The sequence below is a fragment of the Ornithorhynchus anatinus genome, chromosome 1, assembly GCF_004115215.2.
Source record: "Ornithorhynchus anatinus isolate Pmale09 chromosome 1, mOrnAna1.pri.v4, whole genome shotgun sequence".
NCBI classification, from domain to species: domain Eukaryota; kingdom Metazoa; phylum Chordata; class Mammalia; order Monotremata; family Ornithorhynchidae; genus Ornithorhynchus; species Ornithorhynchus anatinus.
Window position 1 is genome coordinate 104,439,332 of NC_041728.1, and position 17,495 is coordinate 104,456,826.

Consider the following 17,495-nt stretch of genomic DNA (forward strand, 5'->3'; position numbering starts at 1 on the left):
TATCTATCCCAGCTCTTAGAAGAGTGCCTGGCACATTGTAAGAGCTTAACAAATACCATTATTATTATTATTATCATTCTTATAAATCAAAAGAAAACTGAGACAATGCATCAGCCTGGACTACAAAAGCCACATAAATAAATTTGGTGGCCTGGTGGTAAGGTCATGTGCCTCGCAGTCAGGATACCTGGGTTCTAATCCTGGCTCCACCACTTGCCTATTGTGTGACCTTGGGCCACTCTATCCATGCCCCTAGACCTCAGTTTCTTCATCTGTAAACTGGGGATTAAATACCTGCTCTCTGTCCCCAATCTGTGCCCAATCTCATAACTTGCATCTATCCCTGTTCTTAGTACAATGGTTGGAGCATAGTAAGAGCTTTGCAAATACCATGACTCCTAAACTAACATCTAGATGGCAATGTAGAGTTAATTGCCATCAGAGAATTCTCATATATGCGTAATTAACTGATGATGCAACACTGACAAGGAAGTAGAACATTGAAATAGAGTGTGAAAGAATGGAGGTATCAGATTCTAGGCCAAAATAAAGGTGTGGAGAATTGGGGTGCTCTTCAACCTTCTTCTCTGACTGTGAGACTTGGATACCTTATAGATGTCAAAACCAACTCCTTGAATAGCTAAATCAGCTTTGTTTACAGGCTACACTCAACATCAAATAAGACAGTATCACAAACAGTGAAGTGCTAAAAAGAAGTAAGTCTTCTAATATTGAAGTCTCCCCTACATTGTGAGCTCATCAATGAGTAAGTGCTTAACAAATACCATCATTATTATTATCTCTAGACTGCAAGGTCTCTGTGGGCAGGGAATGCATCTGCCAACTCTGTTACATTATACTCTCTCAAGTGCTTAGTACAGTGCTCTGAACGTAATATGTGCTCAATAAATTCCACTGAGAATGATTGACGCTATGCTCACCTGGGTGAGCAGTAATAACCGGAGGTATGCTGTGCTAAATGGGATAGTGAGGAAAATGGAAGACAGGAAGATACCCAAAGAGCCACTCTACAGTGAGCTAGAAATGGGACAGTGAAAGCAATTAGAACAGAGGAAGCATTTTAAGACACAGTAAAACAAGGCCTGAGATATTGTTGCAACTCAGCTGGGAGCCAATGACTGCAGATAGACCCTTGTGTTGCCCTGTAATTAGGAAAAGAGTGACTCTTTGTGAACAATACCTCCAGACTGGATGTGGAGATAAGGACGAAAAAGTGAAAACTCCACAAGGTGCTATAAACAATAAACATAGCCTAAAAAAGGTAGTATCCGAATGCAGCATGGCTCAGTGGAAAGAGCACGGGCTTTGGAGTCAGAGGTCATGGGTTCGAATCCTCGCTCGGCCACTTGTCAGCTGTGTGAATTTGGGCAAGTCACTTAACTTCTCGGTGCCTCAGTTACCCCATCTGTCAAATGGGGATTAGCTGTGAGCCCCAAGTGGGACAACCTGATTCCCCTGTGTCTACCCCAGCGCTTAGAACAGGGCTCGGCACATAGAAAGCGCTTAACAAATACCAACAGTACAGTGAAGACCGGATCCTGAATTGGCCTTTTTAGTCACAAATATAATCATAAGTGAACTTCACCATCAATGTCATCTTCTTCAGTGATAAATGGGAACTAGATGTAAGTTCCTTGTGGGGAGGGAATGTGTCTACCAACCCTGTGATGTTGTACTCTCCCAAGTGCGTAGTGCAGCCCACCCCATACACTCCGCTCCTCTGCCGCTAACCTCCTCACAGGCCCTCGTTCTCTCCTGTCCCGACATCGACCCCGGCCCATGTCATACCACTGACCTGAAATGTCTTCCCTCCTCACATCTGCCAAACTAACTCTCTTCCCCTCTTCAAAACCCTACTGAGAGCTCACCTCCTCCAGGAGGCCTTCCCAGACTGAGCTATCCCTTTCCCTCTGCTCCTCTTCCCCTCCCCATTTCCCCTAATCGCTCCCTCTATTCCTCCCCCTTCCCCTCCCCACAGCACTTGTGCATATTTGTATATATTATTTATTACTCTATTTTGTTAATGATGTGAATATACCTATTATTCTATTTATCTTGATGGCATTGATGCCTGACTACTTGTTTTGTTTTGTTGTCTGTCTTCCCCGTTTAGACTGTGAGCCCATTGTTGGGCAGGGATTGTCTCCATCTGTTGCTGAATTGTACATTCCAAGTGCTTAGTACAGTGCTCTGCACATAGTAAGTGCTCAATAAATAAGATTGAGTGAATGAATGAGTGAATGAATGCAGTTCTTTGCACACAGAAAGTGCTCAGTAAACACCATTGATTGATTTTATGTATTATGTTTGTAATATAATGGACACCACAGCCACTTTGTAGACCTTTACTTTGGTATGGAACTTGATGCCCCGTTGTCTCCATTTGCTGCCTGTTAATCTCCCAAAAGTCATGTTGACCTTCTTTATGCTGATTTCTACTTGATTAGTTCTCTGTGCCTTCCTGGAAAGTCTCAATCAGTGGTATTTATTGATATTTTCACCATATATCAAGCAGTGTATTAAGCACTTGGGAAAGTGTAATATGCCTTTAGTTGGAAGATGCAATCTCCGTTTTGGTTTTTTCATGGTATTTGTTAAGCACTTAACACTGTTCTAAGTGCTGGGGTAGTTACAAGTTAATTAGGCTAGAGAGAGTCCCTGTTCCTGCATAAGGCTCACAGTCTAAGTAGGAGGAAGAACAGGAATTGATTACCCATTTTGACATTGAGAAAACAGCCACAGAGAAGTTAAGTCACTCGCCCAATTGTATCATACTGTATCATGTTGCTATATTAGCACTACTGTATTGTATCATACTGTATCATGTTGCTATATTACCGATTTCGTTTATTACTGTTTATTGTTGTCAGTGCTGCCACCCACCTCTCTGGCCTTGCCATGTCCCTCCTCCCCCCCTCCCCCCTCCCGCCCCTTCCTATCCTCCCCTTCCCCTTCCCCTCTCTCGCTCAGCTCTTTCCCGCTCTCTCCTCTGTCTCCTCCCCCCCTCCCCTCTCCCGCCCTAGAACCCCACTTTACCAGCGCTACCCCTCTTCCCCCTCCCCCTACTCTTCCCCCCACCAAACCCCCTCTTCACCCCCTCCCCCCTTCTCTCTTCCCCACCCATGCCCCATCCCAGTCCTCTTGTCCCACCGCCACCCCTCATCCCCCTCTCCTCGTCCAGGGCCCCGCCACCTCCTTCCCATCCAAACCCTCCCCTCCCCCCGCCCTTCCCCCCCTCCTCCCCTTACACCCACAGCTACTTTCAAGTGTGGCCTCTGGAACCCCTGCTCTATTACAGGCAAGCTACCTTTCATCCATGACCTTTTCCTCTCCCGCTCGCTCCTCCTCCTCGCCCTTTTGGAAACGTGGCTCTCTCCCGAAGACACGGTCTCCACCGCCGCTCTCTCCGGCGGAGGCCTCTCCTTCTCCCACTCCCCCAGACTCACCGGTAAGGGAGGAGGCGTCGGCTTCCGCCTCTCGCCCCGTTGCCGCTTCCGCACTATCCCTCCTCCCCCCTCCCTCTCCTTCCCCTCCTTCGAAGCCCATATCATTCGCCTCTACCACCCACTCCAGTTACTTGTCGCCGTCATCTACCGTCCTCCCGGTCCCACCTCCTACTTCTTCAACCACCTTGACCCCTTTCTCACCTTCCTCCTCTCCTTCTCTCTGCCCACTCTGATCCTTGGAGACTTCAACATCCATACGGATGTACCCGACGACTCCTCTGCCGCCCGCCTGCTATCCCTCCTCGACTCTGCCGACCTCCTCCTCCACCATACCGCGCCCACTCACCGACTCGGTCACACCCTCGATCTCGTCATCTCCTACCGCTGCACTATCTCCTCCCTCACCAACTCTGAAATCCCTCTCTCTGACCATAACCTTCTCACCTGCCTCATCTCTCACACTCCCTCCCCCTGCAAATCTTCGCTACTGCCCCACAGAGACCTCCGCTCTCTCGATCCCATCCGTCTTTCCAATAGCATCTCTCCTCACCTCGCCGCCCTGTCCTCTCTTCCCACTCTCGACGATCAGGTCTCCGCTCTCAACTCCACCCTCTCTACTCATCTCGACTCTCTCGCCCCCTTTCCCTCCGCCGCTCTCGCTCCACTAACCCACAGCCCTGGATCACCTCCTCCGTCCGCCTCCTACGCTCCTATGCTCGAGCTGCTGAGCGCTGCTGGCAAAAGTCCAAGCACCAAGCCGACCTCACACACTTCAAATTTATCCTTTTCTGCCTTAACTCTGCCCTCTCCTCCGCCAGGCAAAGCTTCTTCTCCTCCCTCATCGACACCCATGCCCGTCACCCCCGCCGATTGTTCCGGACCTTTAACTCTCTCCTTAGGCCCCCTGTTCCTCCCCCTCCCCCATCTCTCACCCCCAATGATCTGGCCACCTATTTCCTCACGAAAATCAACACGATCAGGTCTGAGCTCCCCAAAATCACCCCTCCGCCTCTCCCCTCCCCCCCACCAACCCCCTCCCCTACTTTCCCATCCTTCCCTGCAGTATCCTCAGAGGAGATCTCCTCCCTCCTCGCAAGTGCCACCCCCTCCACCTGCGCCTCGGACCCCATTCCCTCTCACCTTCTTAAAACCATCGCCCCTGCCCTCCTCCCTTCCTTAACTTCTATTTTTAACCACTCAATCTCCAAGGGCTCCTTCCCCTCTGCCTTCAAACATGCCCACGTCTCCCCCATCCTAAAAAAAACCCGCTCTTGACCCCACTTCCCCCTCCAGTTATCGTCCTATCTCCCTACTACCCTTCCTTTCCAAAATCCTAGAACGAGTCGTCTACAATCGATGCCTAGAATTCCTTAACTCCCATTCTCTCCTAGACCCCCTCCAATCTGGCTTCCGTCCCCTCCACTCTACCGAGACTGCTCTCTCTAAGGTCACCCATGACCTCCTTCTTGCCAAATCCAATGGCTCCTACTCCATTCTGATCCTCCTTGACCTCTCTGCTGCCTTTGACACTGTCGACCATCCCCTCCTCCTCCATACCTTATCTCACCTTGGCTTCACGGACTCTGTCCTCTCCTGGTTCTCCTCTTACCTCTCTGGCCGATCATTCTCGGTCTCCTTCTCTGGAGCCTCCTCCCCCTCCCATCCTTTAACTGTTGGAGTTCCTCAAGGGTCAGTTCTTGGCCCTCTTCTGTTCTCCATTTACACTCACTCCCTCGGTGAACTCATCCGCTCTCACGGCTTTGACTACCATCTCTACGCAGATGACACGCAGATCTACATCTCTGCCCCTGTCCTCTCCCCCTCCCTTCAGGCTCGCATCTCCTCCTGCCTCCGGGACGTCTCCACCTGGATGTCGGCCCGCCACCTAAAACTCAACATGAGCAAGACTGAGCTCCTCATCTTCCCTCCCAAACCCGGTCCTCTCCCAGACTTCTCTATCACCGTGGATGGCACGACCATCCTTCCCGTCTCTCAGGCCCGCAATCTCAGTGTCATCCTTGACTCGTCCCTCTCGTTCACCCCACACATCCTATCCGTTACCAAGACCTGCCGGTTTCACCTCTACAATATCACCAAGATCCGCCCTTTCCTCTCCACCCAAACGGCTACCTTACTATTACAGGCTCTCGTTATATCCCGGCTAGACTACTGTGTCAGCCTTCTCTCTGATCTCCCTTCCTCCTCTCTCGCCCCGCTCCGGTCTATTCTATACTCCGCTGCCTGGCTCATCTTCCTGCAGAAACGATCTGGGCATGTCACTCCCCTTCTTAAACAACTCCAGTGGTTGCCTATCGACCTCCGCTCCAAACAAAAACTCCTCACTCTAGGCTTCAAGGCTCTCCATCACCTTGCCCCTTCCTACCTCTCCTCCCTTCTCTCTTTCTACCGCCCACCCCGCACGCTCCGCTCCTCTGCCGCCCACCTCCTCACCGTCCCTCAGTCTCGCCTATCCCGCCGTCGACCCCTGGGTCACGTCCTCCCGCGGTCCTGGAACGCCCTCCCTCCTCACCTCCACCAAACTGATTCTCTTTCCCTCTTCAAAACCCTACTTAAAAATCACCTCCTCCAAGAGGCGTTCCCAGACTGAGCTCCTCTTCTCCCTCTACTCCCTCTGCCATCCCCCCTTTACCTCTCCGCAGCTTAACCCTCTTTTTCCCCTTTTCCCTCTGCTCCTCCACCTCTCCCTTCCCATCCCCACAGCACTGTACTCGTCCGCTCAACTGTATATATTTTCGTTACCCTATTTATTTTGTTAATGAATTGTACATCGCCTTGATTCTATTTAGTTGCCATTGTTTTTACGAGATGTTCTTCCCCTTGACTCTGTTTATTGCCATTGTTCTTGTCTGTCCGCCTCCCCCAATTAGAATGTAAGCCCGTCAAACGGCAGGGACTGTCTCTATCTGTTGCCGACTTGTTCATCCCAAGCGCTTAGTACAGTGCTCTGCACATAGTAAGCGCTCAATAAATACTATTGAATGAATGAATGAATGAACATCATACCCCAGGAAAGTGGCAGAGACAGGATGAAAAGTCAGATAGGTCCCAGGCCTGTGCTTAGTCATTCACTCATTCATTCAATCGTATTTACTGAGCGCTTACTATGTGCAGAGCACTGTATTAAGTGCTTGGAATGTACAGGAGAAGCAGCGTGGCTCGGTGGAAAGAGTCCGGGCTTGGGAGTCAGAGCTCATGGGTTCGAATCTCGGCTCTGCCACTTGTTAGCTGTGTGACTGTGGGCATGTCACTTAACTTCTCTGTGCCTCAGTTACCTCATCTGTAAATGGGGATTAACTTTGAGCCTCACGAGGGACAACCTGATTACCCTGTATCTACCCCAGCACTTAGTACAGTGCTCTGCACATAGTAAGCACTTAACAAATACCAACATTATTATTATTATTACAATTCAGCAAAAGATAGAGACAAACCCTGTCCAGCAATGGACTCACCGCTAGGCAATATTGCTTCCTACAAGGAATTCTACAGAAAGCTGCCTAATAAGCAGAATGAGCTAACAGTATTAAGTTCTGGATTACCCCTGAAGATCTCTGGCTGAGTGGAGTTTCCAGGGTTTAAGCTGTTACAGTACTCTAATCTGCTTCAGACTTACTGTCAGTACCATGCTGAATTTAAAAAGTGATTCCCAGTTATTTGCATGTCTTCCCAACAACATGCAGTCAGTTCATCAGTCAATACTCATTCATTCATTCATTCAGTCATAATTATTGAGTACTTACTATGTGCAGAGCACTGTACTGAGCACTTGGAAGGTACAATTCAGCAACAGATAGAGACAATCCCTGCCCAACAACAGGCTCACATAATAGCAAACTGGTGCTGAGCTGCATGAGTGAGAGTAGGATAGCAGGATTGCAGAGTTGCTGCTGGGTGATGAACCAAAAGGAAGCACATAGAAGAAGGGGATGAATGATTTTAAGATTTAATAATAATAATGTTGGTATTTAAGTGCCTCATCTTCCCTCCCAAACCCCGTCCTCTCCCAGACTTCTCTATCACCGTGGATGGCACGACCATCCTTCCCGTCTCTCAGGCCCGCAATCTCAGTGTCATCCTTGACTCGTCTCTCTCATTCACCCCACACATTCTATCCGTTACCAAGACCTGCTGGTTTCACCTCTACAATATCGCCAAGATCCGCCCTTTCCTCTCCACCCAAACGGCTACCTTACTGTTACGGGCTCTCGTTGTATCCCGGCTAGACTACTGTGTCAGCCTTCTCTCTGACCTCCCTTCCTCCTCTCTCGCCCCGCTCCAGTCTATTCTTCACTCCGCTGCCCTGCTCATCTTCCTGCAGAAACGATCTGGGCATGTCACTCCCCTTCTTAAACAACTCCAGTGGTTGCCTATCAACCTCCGCTCCAAACAAAAACTCCTCACTCTAGGCTTCAAGGCTCTACATCACCTTGCCCCTTCCTACCTCTCCTCCCTTCTCTCTTTCTACCACCCACCCCACACGGTCAGCTCCTCCGCCGCCCACCTCCTCACCGTCCGTCGGTCTCGCCTATCCCGCCGTCGACCCCTGGGTCACGTCCTCCCGCGGTCCTGGAACGCCCTCCCTCCTCACCTCCGCCAAACTGATTCTCTTTCCCTCTTCAAAACCCTACTTAAAACTCACCTCCTCCAAGAGGCCTTCCCAGACTGAGCTCCTCTTCTCCCTCTACTCCCTCTGCCATCCCCCCTTTACCTCTCCGCAGCTTAACCCTCTTTTTCCCCTTTTCCCTCTGCTCCTCCACCTCTCCCTTCCCATCCCCACAGCACTGTACTCATCCGCTCTACTGTATATATTTTCGTTACCCTATTTATTTTGTTAATGAATTGTACATCGCCTTGATTCTATTTAGTTGCCATTGTTTTTACGAGATGTTCTTCCCCTTGACTCTATTTATTGCCATTGTTCTTGTCTGTCCGTCTCCCCCGATTAGACTGTAAGCCCGTCAAATGGCAGGGACTGTCTCTATCTGTTGCCGACTTGTTCATCCCAAGCGCTTAGTACAGTGTTCTGCACATAGTAAGCACTCAATAAATACTATTGAATGAATGAATGAATGAATGTGCAGAGCACTGTTCTAAGCGGTGGGGTAGGCACAGGGGAATCAGGTTGTCCCACGTGGAGCTCACAGTCTTAATCCCCATTTTACAGATGAGGTAACTGAGGCACAGAGAAGTTAAGTGACTTGCCCACAGTCACACAGTTGATAAGTGGCAGAGCTGGGATTCGAACTCATGACCTCTGACTCCAAAGCCCATGTTCTTTCCACTGAGCTACACTGCTTCTCGGTGAGCCACACTGCTTCTCAGTGCTTCTCAGATTTAGTGAAACACAGCCCCCTGCAACTGTGAGTTAGTGGATAGAGCAGGGGCCTGGGAGTCAGAAGAACCTGGGTTCTGATCCTGGCTCGGCCACTTGTCTGCTGAGTGACTTTGGGCAAGTCAACTTCTCAGGGTCTCAGTTCCCTCATGTGTAAAATGGAGAATAATAATTGTAATAATTATGGTACATGCCAAGCACTGTTTTAAGCACTGGGGTAAATATAAGTTGATCAGGTTGGACTCAGTCCCTGTCCCATGTGGGGCTCACACTTTTAATCCCCATTTCACAGATGAAGCAACTGAGGCACAGAGAAGTGAAGTGACTTTCCCAAGGTCACACAGCAGACAAGTGGAGGATCTGGAATTAGAACCCAGGTCCTTCTGACTCTATCCACTAGGCCATGCTGCTTTTAAGACTGTGAGCCTTCTTTGGGACATGGATTGTGTCCAACCCAATTATCTTCTATCTATCCCAGCTCTTAAAATAGTGCCTGGCACATAGTAAGAATTTAATAAATACCATTATTCCTCTTATTATTACAATTATTATCACTATTATTATTATTTTGCAATGCATCAGGGAAACAGACTGTAGAGAAACACTACAGTAGGTGGAATAGTCTGGAAGGCAGCAATCATGAGAGGGGGTGCTTTCCTCGAGAAATTGAACAAATACAGAAATTGAACAAATACAAGCTCTGTAGGAAAGAGACATACAGCAGAGCAAAGAACTATTTTTATTTCCAAACAATATGGAAGGGAATGTCAGTCTCACCTTGGTTTTTCAGTCACACATTAATGGATAAAATTAAAAGATACCAGATTAATCAATCACTAGTATTTACGTTGTGCTGTTGATTGGTAACTACTGAGCGCCTATTGGGTGAAGATACTAAGGACTTTGAAGAGTACTAAAGAGTTAGTAGACATGAGCCCTGCCTTCAAGGAGTCTAGTGTGGGAGATAAGCTGTAAAATAAATTGTAAGTAGGGACTTACTTTAAAAAGAGAGTTTAAAGATAGGTTCCTAAATTCTACCTGGGGAATACTCAGGTGTTTGAATACTCAAATGGGGGTGAACACTCAAATGTTTGGATGATGTGAAAATGTTGAAGAGGCAGTAAATGAGGACTAGGAAAGGGAGACAAGAGATGAATCGGGGAAGGACTTAGGGAGGAGATGTGATTTTAGAAGGGTTGTGAAGATGGGGAAAGCAGTAGAAATCATTTCCACTTCATTTGTTTTTGAAATGGAAAGAGCTGTTATGTGGGTCCGGATTTACTAATATACCGGAGCAGTCTGGGATGGAACCTACAATAGTCCATCAACTTCTGTAGAGTTTGAGCAATGGTAGCTTTCTATTTCTGGTGCTTCGCATTTCATATGAAGAGCCATTTGGCTTGATTAAATTTGATAAAAATCTTTTCCCACCAGAATGGAATGAACTCAGACCAAATAGATTTTGAGCTATGGAGCTGAACTTTTAAAGAAAACCTATAGTGCTAGCAGGTTCCATTTCCTTCCAATTATTTGAGATTTTGGAGAGTGGACTCTGTATCTTTGTGAATATTTAGAGACCCTTGAATCAGATATTAGGGGTCCTGAGATCAATTCTGAGGTCATCTCTTATTTGAGAGAGGCTTCAGGAAGATTATTTGTAAAGTCTTTATTTATACTAATGTCTTTCTCCCCTTCTAGAGTGTGAGCTAGTTGGGGGCAGGGAACGTGTCAACCAACTCTGTTGCAATGTACTCTCCCAAGAGCTTAGTACAGTACTCTTCCCACAGTAAGCGCTCAATAAATTCCATCGGTTGACTGGGAGACCAAAAACAACAATGGGCCCCTAGGATCTATTGGTAGAAAACACATCAGCATGAATGTTCACATGGGAAAGGAATGTCATTTCAGCCCTAAGGCATATTATCTTCACTGTAGCACTGAAAGAATAGGAAAAACAGCATGGCATAGTGGATAGAGCACAGGACTGGGAGTCAGAATGTCATGGCTATTAATCCCAGCTCAGCCACTTGTCTGCTGTGAGACCTTGGGCAAGTCCCTTCATTTCTCTGGGCCTCAGTTACCTCATTTGGAAAATGGAGATTAAGACTGTAAGTCCCACGTGAGACAACCTGACTACCTTGGATGTAACTCAGAGTTTAGAACAGTGCTATGCACATAGTAAGCGCTTAACAAGTACCATAACAATAGTTATTTTTATTATTATTGCATGTGGCCCTGGCTTCTGGTTTGTGATCTTTATGTATAAGCTCTTTATAATAATAATAATAGTGGTATTTGTTAAGCACTTCCTGAGTCCTAGGCACTGTTCTAAGCACTGGAGTAGATACAAGATAATTGGGATGGACACAGTCCCTGTACCACATAGGGCTCACAGTCTTAATAAGGCAGGGATCTTGTCCTCCAACTCTATTATACCGCACTCTCCCAAGTACTCAGTAGTCAATCAGTGGTATTCATTGAGCGCTTACTATGTGCGACTGTACTAAGCGCTTGCGAGTGTACAATATAACAGACACATTCCCTGCCCATAACGAGTTTACAGTCTAATCTCTGTACATGGCAGGCACTCAGTAAATATCAATGATTAACTGAAACATAATAAATGTCAGATCATAACAACACCTACAGATTCCTTTGTTCGCTATAGATTCATTTCTTTTTAAAGAATCAAATCACATTTGTTCTGACACGTAGTCCATGACTCTTTTTAAATGCCTTTCATCCTCTTGGTAATTTTAATGCACCCAGTTCTCCCAGTGCCTAATTTAACTTTCTGGTGATATAAAAAAAGGCATTTTGGAAGATGCTTTAATTCTTTTAGTCCGATAGATTGAGTGCAATATCAGCATTCACTGAATTTTAGAGACTGCCAAGCACCCAATGCCCTCTAGTGGCCTGAAAGAGTTACTGCTCACCTCAACGTGACACGCTACCCAAAACTAAACTTAGTAGAAGAGGGCATCAATCAATACAATTTATCGAGCGCTTACTGTGTGCAGAGCACTGTACTTAGCGCTTGGGAGAGTACACTATAACAGAGTTGGTAGACATGTTACCTGCCCACGATGAGTTTACAAATTAATCTCCCCAGAATCGTTTTTCATTTCAATGCCTGTTTTTGAGTGGCCCCTAGGCCCGCTGAGGTGGTGATGAACACCAATCCCAAATCTGGCTTTATCAAACTGGCGACCCCAGATGTTGTTTTCCCCGAGTTTGCAAATCGTATAGCACTCTGAATATCAGAGTTAACTCCCAACCTTGTTTGAGGCCCTTCTAACTCATGCACACAGAAACATAGTCAGGAACTGTTAGACATAATGTGATTGCAGAGCCCAAGAAAATTTGCATTTCTGATGAAGAGGCTGTGTTCCCACTTGCTTACCACTGGCATAATGCAACCCCATGGTTCTATTTAACTTAAAAAAATACATACACAGAATCTGAATAATAACTAACAACCAATCAGAGGCACATGGAATAATGTTCTAAAGATCCAACATCTCCCAGCACTGACAGCAGTGGTTGGGGTTAAAAGGCAAAACACATTCCAACCTATAACTTGTAAATTCCTTTCTGGATATCTTCCGTAACAAACACTGAATATTTCCCAATATGCTGGCAAGCAACCTGGAATGCTGGATTCTGAGAAAGAAGAAAACTTCTCATGAGAATGTTTGAAATGTCACTCCAGTTCAGTGTAGTGCAGAGCGCAGGTGGCTCTACAAAGCACTTGCTGGAGGGCTCTGTGTTTATACAGTTGCTACTTGGAGGATGGTATTGATTGGTTAGGCAACTAGTAAAACAAGCAATCCCTCTTTCATCTTTGTGCATTCTGGCCTTCCAAAAGATGGAAAAGTGGTTCGAATTAGGGCCTGGCTTTTACACTCATTTGCCATTTTGATTCCGTTTTCCTACCGCACTGTTTTCACTCAGACCTTCTTTGTGACATCTTCCCTTTTAGCCAGGGCACCCACTCTGCCTTACAGGGAGCGTTTGAGGCTGAAAACAGAATGTGGAACTTTTCTCAGGAGATGGTTTAGGACTCATTTAGGACAGACAGCCATTTGCGGTTGTCAAAAAATCAGAAATCTTTGAACTTGCCTTCATGCCATTCTAAATTGTCAAGGATTGATATGCCAGTTGTCCAGCTCTTGCTTATTTTTTCTGTTGTTCTTTATTCTTTAGATGCACTGGATGCATTTTGAATGGGAAAAGAAGAATGTGAATGTTTGTTGACACATCTGTGGAACTGCCTTCTTAGGTCAAGATTGCGATGCTTACATTCTGTATTGGTTTCTGTGAGATATCCAGGATGAAGGCTGTAAAAATAAGAGATGACGCTCATCCATATCCTTAAAACAAATAGGAAATTGCAAGCAAATATTGAGGCATGTGGAAAATGATCAACAAATGAAGAGAAGATGTTGGAGATGAAATGCTAATAAAGAATGTAGCAAAGAGGACAAAAGATTAAAAAGAAGGGAATACAATGAATGGAAATAACCACAAGTGAAGGAAATAGAATAATGTCAAATTAAATATACAAACACACACATGCTGAAGATGGGAATAAATACAAAAATGCAAGAGTCTTGGTAATACAATTTATTAGGCAGCTGAAAGCCGGTAAAATTCTAGGCACTGATGATGAGTTGGAGAAGGAAGCAACTCATAGTTGCTTTATGAGTACATTATCAAAATATATTCACTTTATGGAGAAGTAATAGATAATAATAATGCTAATAATGATTATGATGGTATTTGTTATGCTCTTACAAACTCTTATTACAGGCCTAGGGCTAGGGTAGATATACTATAATCAAGTTAATAATGATGGTGTTTGCTAAGCACTTACTATGTGTCAGGCACTGTACTAAGCACTGAGGTGGATACAAGCAAATCGGGTTGGACACAGTCCCTGTCCCAAGTGGGGCTCAGAGTCTCAATCCCCATTTTACAGATGAGGTAACTGAGGCCCAAAGAACTGAAGTGACTTGCCCAAGATCTCAACAGACAAGTAGAATCCATGACCTCCTGATTCCTAGACAGAGCTTTATCCAATATGCCATGTTGCTTTAGATGCCGTCCCTGGTCCATCTAGAGATCAAAGTCCCAGTGAGAGGAAGACAAAGTTGCTTGAGTTAATACCAAGAGGAGGTTCAGAGAGTAGTTAAAGAAAAAAGACCCTAAAAATAAAGGCTGAGAATTAGAAATATTTATTTTACTGATACTAGATTTTAATGTCCTTTTTTCCCCGCTCTAGACTGTAAGCTCTTTGTGGGCAGGGAGTGTGTCTACCAAGTCTATTGTATTGTACTCTCCCAAGGGCTTAGTATGGTACTCTTCACAAAGCAAGCACTTCATAAATTCCATTGATTGATGGATATCCAAGTTATCTAGAAAGAATACTGATTATTGAAACCTTGCTTGTTGAAAACCAGCATGGTCAAAGCACTGAAAAATATTCTTAAAGGAAATCCTTCCCGGGATTGAACAATAGACAGAATGCATGTTATCACCCTGTCAACATCATTTATTGAACACAGTGAGAAATAAACAGTGTTACTTTACTGTAAAGAGGTGCCTTCTTTTGTTGACTAACAAGGAGCAGAATGCATGAGGAAGAGGCAAAAACAGATTTATGTTCTCAGCTTCAAAGCAGCTCAGAAGTAGCAAGCATTGGGAAGCAGTGTGGCTCAGTGGAAAGAGAACGGGCTTTGGAGTCGGAGGTCATGAGTTTGAATCCCAGCTCTGCCACTTGTCAGCTGTGTGACTTTGGGCAAGTCACTTCACTTCTCGGTGCCTCAGTTATCTCATCTGTAAAATGGGGATGAAGACTGTGAGCCCCACGTGGGACAACCTGATTCCCCTGTGTCTACCCCAGTGCTTAGAACAGTGCTCGGCACATAGTAAGCGCTTGACAAATACCAACATTGTCTAGAGGAAAGAGCATGGGATCATTCATTCCTTCAATCATGTTTATACTGAGCACTTACTGTATGCAGATCACTAAACAAAGTGCTAGGGAGAGTACAATACAACAGTAAACAGATACATTCCCTATCCATGATGAACTTACAGTCCGGGGGTTGGGGGGGAACAAAATTACATATATGTACATAAGTGCTGTGGGGCTGGGAGAGGGGAACGAAGGTGCAGTCAGGGCGATGCAAAAGGGAGTAGAAGAGGAAAGAGGGGTTTAGACAAGAAATGCATCCTGGAGGAGATGTGCCTTCAGTAAAGCCTTGAGGGAGGGAAGAGTAATTGTCTGTCAAATTTGAAGAGTAATAATAATAATGTTGGTATTTGTTAAGCGCTTACTATGTGCCGAGCACTGTTCTAAGCACTGGGGTAGACACAGGGGAATCAGGATGTCCCACGTGGGGCTCACAGTCTTAATCCCCATTTTACAGATGAGGTAACTGAGGCACAGAGAAGTTAAGTGACTTGCCCACAGTCACACAGCTGACAAGTGGCAGAGCTGGGATTCAAACTCATGACCTCCGACTCCAAAGCCCGTTCTCTTTCCACTGTGCCACACTGCTTCTCTAGAGGAAGGGTGTTTTAGGCCAGGACAGGACATGGGCAAGGGGTCTGTGGTGAGACAGGCAAGATCGAAGCACAGTGAGAAGCACAGTGAGAAGGTTAGCATTAGAGGAGCCAAATGTGCGGGCTGGGTTGTAGAAGGAGATTTGCGAGATGAAGTAGGAGGGGGCAAGGTGATTGACTGCTTTAAAGCCAGTGGTGAGGAGTTTTTGTTTGATGTCAAGTTGGATGGGCACCCACTGGAGGCTTTTGAGGAGTGGGGAAACCTGTCCTGAATGCTTTTATAGAAAAATGATCCGGGCAGCAGAGTTAAATATAGTCTGGAGTGGGGAGAAGCTGGAGGCTGGGAAGTCAGCAAGGAGGCTGATGAATTAATCCAGGTGGGATAGGATGGGTGATTTTCCTCTGACTCCTGGCTCAGGGAGCAGGGGTTCTAATTCTGGATCCCCCACTTCATTGCTATGAGACTTTGGGTGTGTCAGTTAACTTCTCTTTGTTGTTTCCTCATCTCTAAATGGTATTTAAATATATTTTCTCCCTCCTACTTAGACTGTGAGTCCCATGTGAGACAGAGACTGTGTCATACATGATTATCTTGAATCTAATACTATGCTTGGCATGCGTTATACTGAACTCTTCCAAGTGTTTAATACTGCCCTCTGAACAGAGTAAGCATTTAATGCATAACACTGTCTGATTGATCATTAATACTTAACAGATATAAAATTATTATTAGCTTAGTTCCTGCTTGAATTAGCAATCAGGAGATAAAGGCAAACAGGAGTCTAGATTTCAAGAAAGCAATGTCAATCTGTCAAATTTGGGGCCAACCAGGAGTTTTTGCTGATGGCTCAGCATCCAAGGAGAAAATCCTATGTCTGTCCAGTCTCAAATATATGAGTTTCAGTTAATTCATATAAATTATAACAAAAACCTAGCGGTAAGTCATCATTCTATTTGGTTGAAAATCTGACTGCTTACACTTTACTCTTGAAAACGTATTGTTTGGGGATTTTGAAAGAAAAACTTAAAAATACGTATTATTTCTACCCAAGATAGATTTGACTATTGGAATCCACATTGCACACAAGGTAATTTGGAACCCTGTTGACATCATGCTTTAGAGGAATCATTTCTCATCTAAAATTGATTTTCTTCAGTCACCACCTAAATGAAAGAACTTAAAAGGAGACAAGAAGATAGCAGCTTGGGGTAAATAGGCACAGCTACTTTTGTGTCAAAAATCTGGGAGAAAACAGGGGGTACATTAATTTTGAAGGATTTGGGATGTTGAATGCTCAGAATTCAAAAAGTATTTTTTCCCATAAAACCTTCATGGTAACCATTCGATAAATCAATGGTATTTATTGAGTGCTTTCTGTAAGCAGAACATTCTATTAAGCCCTTGAAAGAGCACTTAACAACCACAATAGAGTTGGTAGACACATTCCCTACCCACAAAGAGCTCACAGCCTAGAGGAAGAGACAGACATTAAAATAAATAAATTGTGGATCTGTACATCAGTGCTGTTGAGGCTCAGAGTGGGGTGAATACCCAAGTGCCTAGAGGATGCAGATTCAAGTGTACAGATGATACAGAAAAGAGAAGAGTAAGGGGAAAATGGCTTAATCAGGGAAGGACTGTTGGAGGAGATGTGATTTTAATAAGACTTTGAAGCTGAGGAGAGTTGTGGTCTGCCATATGGAGGAGGAGAGAGTTATAGGCCAGAAAGAGGATGTAGGTAGAGGTCAGTGAAAAAATGGATGAAATTGAGATACAGGGAGTAAGTTGGCATCAGAGAACCAAAGTGTACAGAATGGGTTGTAGTAAGAAATCAGTAAGGGGCAGCAGGAGGGGGAGAACTGATTTGAATGCTTTGAAGCCAATGAAAAGGAGTTTCCATTGATGAGGAGGTGGTTGGGCAGTCACTGGAGGTTCTGAAGAGGGGGAGATGTGGAATGAATTTTTTTTAGAAAGATGGTCTGGGAAGCAGAGAGAAGTAGGGACTGGAGTGGGAAGAGACAGTAGTCAGGGAAATCAGTGAGGAGGCTGATGCAGTAAAGGCCGGATATTTGCTTGGATCAGTGTAGATGTATTTTGGATGGAG

At 45.5% G+C, this 17,495-nt stretch overlaps 1 long non-coding RNA gene across 1 annotated transcript; it reads left to right on the forward strand.

The window, feature by feature from the left end:
• The first annotated feature begins 554 nt into the window (after positions 1-554).
• On the forward strand, positions 555-13,424 carry LOC114805628. Its single transcript, XR_003753627.2, has 2 exons — positions 555-716; positions 13,027-13,424. It is a non-coding gene; the product is annotated as an uncharacterized LOC114805628 (long non-coding RNA).
• The last annotated feature ends 4,071 nt before the right edge of the window (positions 13,425-17,495 follow it).